Consider the following 8,998-nt stretch of genomic DNA (forward strand, 5'->3'; position numbering starts at 1 on the left):
ATTCGACAGGTGGCTTGAAAAATTTTCGCCCACACCGTTTGTCTTTCTTCCTCTATAATGATGTTTTGATAGGAAATCGGCAATTTTCAATAATGGCACCTCTGGATAGGCGACCCTTCCGGTCAACGATACCTCAAGTGCCGACGGTGAGTAACAATTTTGGAACGCTTCTCTATGCAAACTCAAAACTTTGAGAAAAAGTGAGGAAATTGTTCACAACATTTTGAAGTTCTAACACTTATTTTGACCGTTTTTAAAAAGAAGTATCGGTTCTGGGTATTCTGAACAAATATGTATACACAAAATGGGCTCAAATAAACGAATTTTGTAATGAAACTTCTCAAAATAAAACAAAAAAGTTTGCGACATTGGGGATCATAGAAAAAATTAGCCCATTTCGGTCGAAATTTTGGAGAGACTAATAATTTTGAACAATTTTTGAAAAATTTCATCACTAAATTCGTTCATTTAATAACATTTTAGATCTATACGTTCAAAATTCCCAAAATCGTTACTCTTTTTTTAATAAAAAAGTAAGTTAACAACAAGATGTAAATTAAATTTTCATGGAGAATATTCAACTTTACGGGAAACAGAAATTTGTAAGAATGATATGATTAGCAACAGAAAATTTTTTAAAATTTTAAAAATTGGAAGGAATCATGAATAGCGTTTTGCACTAACACTCATTACACAAGCTTTATTCAAGTAAAAAAGAGGAAAAGAGCATAAAGAGCATCAAATGTGGGGGCAGAATATCTTCTTTTTCCAGCTCCTTCTAATAATTTTCAGGCAAGTTGTGGCTATATTGAGAGAAGACGTCCTTCCGTATTTAGATTACGCGGGTTCCACTTTTTCTCTTTTTTTCGCAGTGGCGGCAATTCAGTAAATTCTCAGTTTAGAACTATTTGATTTGGTTTTTGGCAAAACTAGACGTTGTACCGTTTCACTTATGCGGACTAGTTGCTTGCAAGAAAACAAATGCAGAAACGGATTTCGTGGGTAAAGAAGAAAGACGTTTTTTTCATCGAAAAAAAGACTAAGAAAAGGACTCGAGTTCTTGTAGTGCATTTGTGTGTGTGCGGCCTTCAAATTTTTAAGTATGACATATGCCCCGTATTAGTCGGTAAGCGACTTGCGCCTTTTGGAATCATTTCGTACTATCTTTACGAAAGATTAATGGGACGGAAAAAAACGTCTGGAAAGCTGTGAGCTACAGATCGAGAACCAAAGATAAGAACCGAATCAGAAAACTTTTTTTTTGAATAAAAATATTTTTACCCCGCATTTTTCAAGGATATTTACAATTTTATTTCCGAGAAAAAATTTTGAGTGGTGTGAAATTTAGAAAAGAAAAGATAAACGGCACATCAAAAATTTCAAAAAAAGTTACACTGTTGCTCTCATAATTTTTCTCATGTCAGGATCTTGATGAAACATTTACGAATTCAAAACTCAAAACGATTGAATAATTTAATATTCAAATTGTTAATTTGCAATCTTAGGTGCAGAATGTTATCCAGAATAAGTGTACTAGAGTTGGACTGCACCTCGTCGTGCATGCACTAAACCATTTTACGAGCCGAACAACAATAAAACTCCGGCCTGCATTACGAATAGTCACTTCTAATCCAGAATACGTGGATGGCGGATGCAAAAAAGTCGAAGTTGAAGATTTTCTTCTCTCTACCGAACGACGAGGAAGAAGACAATGACAAAGCCGGCACTGGCAAATGTAGGCTGAGAATGCCAATTTTGAAAATTGGAGGGACCCCCTCCCCTTTCCTTCTCCTTCTTCACTTCGTCTTACCAAAATCTGCACATCAAAAGAAAAGAATGGGGCGAATGGAATTGAGAAGCAAAATAAAAAGAATGAGAAAAAAAGGAAGGAGGAGCATGAAAAGGGGGACACTGGATTTACTCCAATTGATGGATTTATTGGCCGACAAAGACGAAAGACAGTGCTCGCGTGCCTCTTGAATGCGACACTATGAATAAAATGATAGAACAATAGGAATATATATGAACAAGCAGAAATGACAAGTGTGATTATGCCTTAAAGCTTTCCTAAATATTGGAAAACGGCATATAATTTTAGCCAGGTTTGACGATCCAAATTACAAATCCAATTTATTTTTTGAAATAACGAGAAAAAACTGAAAGTTTTAACAAACCTAATTATTTAGATCAAAATGTTTTGACCCCTTTTCACTAAGTGTGTCAATCCTGGAATCTTAACAATTTAATCTAAATATCTAAATTTGAGAAAATGTCCTGAAATAATCAATTTTTCAATTTGGAATATAGTTTTAGTACTTGTAAAAACTTTCTAGCCAGGAGGAAGTGGTCACAGTCGGTGATTGTTAAACAAAACAATTTACGACTAGAATGCGGAGATCTAAAGCACACAAGAAGATGATTGCAACACGGGTGGAATGAATGTTGGACAAGAAAATATATGTGTCAGTCATCACGCCAATTGTTGCGTTTTCTAGGTTTCTCGACACTGACAAAAACGCATTCCTGTGTCGGCAGGAAGAATCATATCTTCAAGCATCCCCTCTTCATTCAGTCAAAAAGCTCTTGACAACATGATAACATCGTGTCCATTGTTTGTAGGTGAGTGGATAAATCGGACAAAGAACTGAGAATAATGATGTGACAAGCTGTCCACCGCCTGGCACAGAAAGAACAAGAAATACTTTTTCATGATAGTTTGCTTTGATTTTAAAGTGATGCCTATCACCTTCGCGGCTCGAAAATTTTTGCAAACTGCTCGCCAGTATCTGGTTTCGTAACGGAAAGAGGTGAAAAGAAGGGTAAAAAGACAAAAGAGTGCCGCAAGGTCGGAAATTAGGTCAGAGTGCTAATTTAATGATTTATGTGCACCCCCAGGAAAGCCATTGCCGTAATGTGGTTTGAGGGGAAAAAAATCAGGAAAAAAGTGTGCGGATAAAAAGATTTGTGGGAAAAGTATAGTAAAAATAAGTATAGTAAGAATCCAAGATGGTAATGCAACGAGAAGAGGGCATGACTTCTTCAGACTTCAGTGCTATGGAAGAAAAAGTGGGTGAGAAAAGATTCTTGGTCCGGAATAATTTATAGGACCCATTTCAAAGGCTCATTGACTCACTCATTCCAACTGCGCCGTTTCAAAATGTTTACGATGCAACAAGGAGTTGGAACATTGAGGGGGAGAAGAAGAAGACCCGACGGGTAGAAAAAGGAACAATGCGGTTGGAAATGGTGACACTATTAAGCAATTTTTTTCAGATTCCGGATTCAAAAAACAACAAAAGGAAGTTTATGTGCCATACATCAAAAGTCACTAGAGTGACCTTTTTACATTTTTAGCTTTGTCACTATTGCAACTTGGAAGACGTGATGGATGAGCTAAAGCTGAAGTCAAAACTAGACATAGAAAAGCCAACCTCGGATGGCCTCTGAACAATGACTTTCTTTTGTTTTTAGAAGGAGGCGGTTTTGGTTTTTGGAGAAGGTATACGTGGGAGCATTGTGATCTATGTCCTAATTTTTTGAATCAGACGACAATTTTTATTTACAAGAACTCGAGCACTGACTGCACTGGAAAACGTTTTTTACAGAAACATCAGCAATGAATTTTTTCACATCCTCCGATTTCCATGAATATCTTATATATTCTGTTATTACTTGGAAAGAACAAGCATCCAAATCCGAGATCTCCTTTTAGAAATGTATGAAAATGTAAAATGTAGTAGAGGCACCAGAAATAATGATGTTCGTATCGTTAAGAAAAATGCGAAAAAAACGACAAAAAAGGTGGAGACTGCGAATGAGATGATGTATACGTATTTTGCATTGTGTCGCTTTTTTTGTTAGTTAGACAAAAAATAACGAAAAGAAAGGAGAGGCTAAGGATATGATCACAAGCAACGGATTTTATTTCTTCAATTCTCTCCTCCAGAGATTAATCAACAGGGGCAAAACTCAATTCTAGTTGAATTTATTTCTTCGATGTATAATATCTTGCGACGAAATACGCTATCTCATCCTAGAAAAAAAAACGGGGAAAAACGCAAAAACCCCGCAAAGAGTCCTCTCTCGGACTTTGGATAATCTTTTAGATTGCTTGGGAACCTCACAACGTGGAGAAGCTCAAAGGACTCAAAAATGTGGGAAACTGGCGGGAGGCGATGAACCAAACGGGCACTTGAAGAACACAACATGTAGAGTAGAGTGGTTGGAAAATGTTTGGCAGGGAAACGGGGCGAGAAGGACTCTGTGGAGGGGCGGAAAGGAAATGCGGGAGAGCAGTGAAGAAGGAGCGAAAGGAAAGGATGTGTGAAGTCGTATCTACAGGATTAATAGAGAAAACACACTCACATACTACCCGTTTCCTTTTTTGTCTAATTTTTATGCATGTACATCTATGTATAGTTTGAGTTTCGACGTGTCTTAATAACGGATTAAGCAGGAAACAGGCAACAAGTCAGCGAGTCGTGGTGACCTGCTAGGATCAGATCAAGTTAGACCTTCTGTAGAAGTAGATCTAGGAAATATGTGTATAGAAAACAAATATCAAAGAATATTTAAGGACATTTTATTTAGGTTCTTATAATTATTTTTACTGGTGTATTTTCATTAGGATTGTACCCCAATCTTCAAATTTGACAACTTATATCTCAGCTGTCTTTTGCTCTATCAAAAAATATTCAACTAAAAATGTGGTAATTTTTCTTCTGTCGATTGTAGGCATCAATTTATTTATATCAATATTTATTTATATACAATTTGGACTAAGTTATAACTTTTTAAAATTAAGTGTTCATGTGTCATTATCAAAGGACTATTAGAGATAGTATGGTAATAGCTAATTTCTGTAAAAGCTAATCAACATAATAATCCTAGATAACGGTAAGAACGTTCCCGAACAAAAAAAAACCTGGAAATTGTCTTATTTCGAGTCAAAAGTGGTTGAACAATTTCAAATAAAAAAAACAGAAAACCATTTTCAAAAACGTTTAGTTGTACTTTCTAGGTAACTAATAAACCTAGAAGCTTTCAAAAAAAAGTTTATGTGTAAACAATTTTTTTGTGACCTCCAACTTCTTACCTTTGCCTTAACTTAACCGTAACCTGTGCAATTTCAGAAAATAAATTTCGAAGATTAGGATCTTGTAAATTTTTTATTAATTTTATAAAAGGAGGTGAAAAATCATAAAAATAAAACCCGAGAGACTGTGTTTTAAACACTCGGAAATCTTTGAACATTGTCAGAAAAATCTGTTATCAGGTTGAGGTGTAACACGACGGTTGCGTTCGCAAATACTAGAAACAGTTGGTCGTGAGGGAAAGAGAACTTTCCCGGGAGACTAGCGAGAGATAGAGAGCAACTGGAGGGGGACAAAAAGTTTCTAGGTCCACTCGCTAGGAGTTTTTGGGGAGTCGATGACGCCAACCCAGCCGGAAGATTCAAAAAAGATAGAGAAACATGCACAAAAACGTGTAGATGTATGCAGAAACCAGCCAGAAAAGTGGAAGAAGGGAAAAAAGAAGAAAAAACGTGAGGAGTGAGTTTTTTTCAGAATCAGACAAGTTGGAGAAAAAAAAAGGAAAAAAGAGACAAGTTAGAGCTAGGGTAAGTTGGCCCCGGGTAGAAAAAAAGTGTGGGTTGAGCCTTTGTGGGGCCACTGGAGGTATACGTCGCCGTGGTGAGGTTGGCGCACACAAGAAAGTTGACTGCATTGAGTCGTCCGGTTCTCCGGAATGCGCATGCATGAGCTGTCAAGGAGAAAATCCACATTTTCCACACAACCAAGCATCCGCTAGGGCGTTAGAGCTCTCTTTATTAATTACTTAGTTGGCACGTGTCGTTACAGTATAGTCGGACACAAATAAATCCAAAATTGAAAAAAAGGAGAAAAGTTTTTATGTTAAAAAATTAGAAAAAAAATTAATTAAGACATCTTTGTTCCGCAGAGGCTGGCGGAGTTTAAAAGCGTACGACGTGGTTCAACTTTTATTTAAAGCTTTATAAATGGAGCATAGATGAGTATTTCAAATGCTAAATGCAAAAAGAATAAGCAAAAAAGCTCACAGCCCCGTCCGTCATTGCCGAAAAACGCCGTTTAAGGATCGATTGCTACATTTTGGCAGTATTAAACAGATTTTGTTTTGAATTGTTTCAAATAGTTTCGATATACAGTTATTATGATAGAAAACATTGATAATAAAATGTTATGTGCTTTTTTCTACTTTTTGACAAAAAATTCTTGTATTCTCTTTAGGCCTTTCTACAATTTGCAGACAACCTCATTCAAATTACAGTTTACTTTAAGTAGAAGGTGAAATTCGAAATTCTTTTGTAGATATTTAGAAACACATTTTCCAAGTGAAAATCAGATTTTACGATCGTTTCTGAAACAAATGATCAGTTTTATGAAGTTCGAGATAACTTTTTAAACTTAATTTTTTCTGTAACTTAAAAATTATTATATGTTCGCAAGTTAAATTTTAAAAAATATCTTACAAGGTTATTTATTACATTAGTTAGTTCACAAGCAAAGTATACTAAAGAAATGAATAAGTGTTTCTCTCGCTTTCTAGGAGAAGAGCACAAAAAACATTAACAGCTATAACGTTCTCAAGAGAATTTTTCGAAAAATGAATATGTGCACCAGATGATGCCGAAGCCATAGTGTTGGTGACTTAACCACTTCTAATTGCCACAAGTACTAGTAAATGAAAAAGTGAGATGTGAGTTAGGAAGTGGGGGGAAAAGCTTACGGGAAACACGTCGAAAATCGAAATAATCGAATCAGGGAGTTGACTGCTTGCCAAAATGGCTCTACGCCACCGGGGTCTACGGGATAATTGTTGTTGAATGTCATGGCAGGAGAGAATAATCTGATAAAGTCTCCTTCTTTCGCAGAAAGTCGTTGAGGGCAATAAAAAAGAGATTAGCGAAAAGAGACTACCCCACAATGGCAAGACACCGCCAAAGAAGCTGTTCAGATTTTCTGGAAAAAAAGAAAAGTGAACGTATTCTTAAACAAACCACAGCCGACGTCAAAAATGTTACTTTTTTGGCTATTTTTTCAACAAATGTCAAGTTGAAACTTCTTAACTACTGAGTTGGGATTTAACACAAAAAGAGCCGCGACAGTTATTATCTACCCAGTATTTTCAAGAATTTGAGTCACATCGAGGCAATAAATAAATAAGATCGAAAAAAATCTTCTATGTATGTTTTCCTCCGGAATAGAAAAATAGAAAATAAAAACAACGATGATGTAACATACTTCCAAGCGGGAGAAATGGAAAAATATGAAAACAAGAAAAGTACCTATTTTCGTCGTCATCCGCTCGCATCTCATCTGCTTTTGCTCTTCGCCCCCCAATGAATAACTAATTTTGTTCTCGATACGGAACGTACATTGAAAAGTATAAAGCTGGCGGGATAAGATCACAGAATGCATGGAATGTGGTATGAGATCACGAAACAAGCACATATAGAGTAGGAAGAATATGATCAAAAATTCACGAGATGGGACATCTCGGTCCTTGCAAGGCAAGCTTTGACGAGATGTTCAAATTTTACCAAAAATATTTTTGATAGAACAAACTAAGATAGTGCAAGTTAGTGGTTATAGTCTACAGAATTATTTATCATTTTACAGATATTGTAAACTTCAAGAAAACCTGCATTTTCACCCGGAATTAAAGTTGAATGGGGATCGTACGGTATAAATTTTGAACTAATGTATTTCATTTTTTAAAGATGGAACATTAACTGTGGGGATTTTGTATGAATACTTCTATAGACGCCCCACAAAGCTAACTATCTTAATGAAAACTAACAATATGATCAAGTTTGGGCAAACTTTCAAACTCGAAAAATATGTTATTTCCAAAATTTTGCTGAACAATTTCAGAAAAAAAATTTAGAAGGATAGTTCAAGCTTTTACATGCAAACTTTTTTAATTGAATACTAATGAGGGTTCAAAACTCACAGATATATCATTTGTACTAAGAGATGAAAAACGGTATATGTCTTCCTAAGTTAATTAGTTTTCTAATATGATGTGTCAGATGTTTTAAAAAGACAGTGCAGAGTTTTTATTTGCATTTTTATTGACATGTACAATTACAGATATCGTGCCCTGTGTTTGACTCCAAACATAGTGAGTTTAAATTAAGCAAAAAAAAACTACGGAAAGACACTTAAAATACTACGAGTCTTATTCTCGAGTGATGGGACACCCGGAGGAATGTGGCTCTGACCACAATCGTCGTGGATAATGAAGTTTGGTTCTCAAAAAGTGGCACAAAGAACTTCGGAATTAGACGAAGACGATGCAATTCTGAGGAGAACCGAGGCAAAGAGAACCTTGCTCTGAATTTTTTGTTGATTGAACACTTCACTTGTACAATTTTTGCATTTTGTTGGATGCACAAAAAGTTGGAATAAGTGGGTCTGGCTTTACTATTAAAGTATTGGTGCTCGGAAAGGCAAAAGCTTTTAATCCGGAAGGGGTGCCAACCAGCTGATAAAATGATAAAAATCGGGAAATCGAAAAGTGAGTGAAGACTATCTCGCACAATTGTGCTATCTCGACTATCTCGCACAAATGGAGAATGAAAATTGAAAAATAATCTTTCCGCTTTTCACCATCAGGTATCAAACTTTCTGTGATTTTCTGAGATGTTCGGATATAATAATGGGAAATATAATTCAATTTTTGGACTTTGATTTAAATATTGGTATTTTGGTTTGGCGGTTTTAAAATCAAAATTTTTTGATACGACTTAGCAGAAAAAGGAAAACAGCTTCCATTGGAGAAAGAGATTGGAAATCAAAAAACCTTTTTTCAAATCTGGATTTGTTTTTTGCGGGCTTCACCGATGTTCGACAATTTTGTGTGTATGCCATTTCATGTACAACTCATCGGTAGACTGGATGAAAAAAGTGAAACGAAGGAAAAATGAAACGAAAAACATGCAAAGCTGCATGAA

The 8,998-nt window shown here is 35.7% G+C and overlaps 10 non-coding genes across 10 annotated transcripts; 5 read left to right on the top strand and 5 right to left on the bottom strand.

Moving 5' to 3' along the window:
* Nucleotides 1-1,145: 1,145 nt before the first annotated feature.
* Nucleotides 1,146-1,219, top strand: C16E9.19. The gene has a single exon (NR_071395.1). It is a non-coding gene; the product is annotated as an Unclassified non-coding RNA C16E9.19 (non-coding RNA).
* Nucleotides 1,220-1,509: 290 nt separating this feature from the next.
* On the bottom strand, nucleotides 1,510-1,893 carry C16E9.21. The gene has a single exon (NR_071396.1). It is a non-coding gene; the product is annotated as an Unclassified non-coding RNA C16E9.21 (non-coding RNA).
* A 1,138-nt stretch (nucleotides 1,894-3,031) lies between these two features.
* On the bottom strand, nucleotides 3,032-3,181 carry C16E9.16. The gene has a single exon (NR_071397.1). It is a non-coding gene; the product is annotated as an Unclassified non-coding RNA C16E9.16 (non-coding RNA).
* Nucleotides 3,107-3,233, top strand: C16E9.10. Its single transcript, NR_071398.1, has one exon. It is a non-coding gene; the product is annotated as an Unclassified non-coding RNA C16E9.10 (non-coding RNA).
* Nucleotides 3,234-4,085: 852 nt separating this feature from the next.
* Nucleotides 4,086-4,456, bottom strand: C16E9.15. The gene has a single exon (NR_071399.1). It is a non-coding gene; the product is annotated as an Unclassified non-coding RNA C16E9.15 (non-coding RNA).
* Nucleotides 4,457-5,387: 931 nt separating this feature from the next.
* On the top strand, nucleotides 5,388-5,535 carry C16E9.22. The gene has a single exon (NR_071400.1). It is a non-coding gene; the product is annotated as an Unclassified non-coding RNA C16E9.22 (non-coding RNA).
* Nucleotides 5,388-5,535, bottom strand: C16E9.28. The gene has a single exon (NR_071401.1). It is a non-coding gene; the product is annotated as an Unclassified non-coding RNA C16E9.28 (non-coding RNA).
* Nucleotides 5,536-5,590: 55 nt separating this feature from the next.
* Nucleotides 5,591-5,781, bottom strand: C16E9.26. The gene has a single exon (NR_071402.1). It is a non-coding gene; the product is annotated as an Unclassified non-coding RNA C16E9.26 (non-coding RNA).
* On the top strand, nucleotides 5,598-5,854 carry C16E9.11. Its single transcript, NR_071403.1, has one exon. It is a non-coding gene; the product is annotated as an Unclassified non-coding RNA C16E9.11 (non-coding RNA).
* Nucleotides 5,855-7,382: 1,528 nt separating this feature from the next.
* Nucleotides 7,383-7,524, top strand: C16E9.8. The gene has a single exon (NR_071404.1). It is a non-coding gene; the product is annotated as an Unclassified non-coding RNA C16E9.8 (non-coding RNA).
* Nucleotides 7,525-8,998: the final 1,474 nt, after the last annotated feature.

Source organism: Caenorhabditis elegans, chromosome X, assembly GCF_000002985.6.
Source record: "Caenorhabditis elegans chromosome X".
Taxonomy (NCBI): domain Eukaryota; kingdom Metazoa; phylum Nematoda; class Chromadorea; order Rhabditida; family Rhabditidae; genus Caenorhabditis; species Caenorhabditis elegans.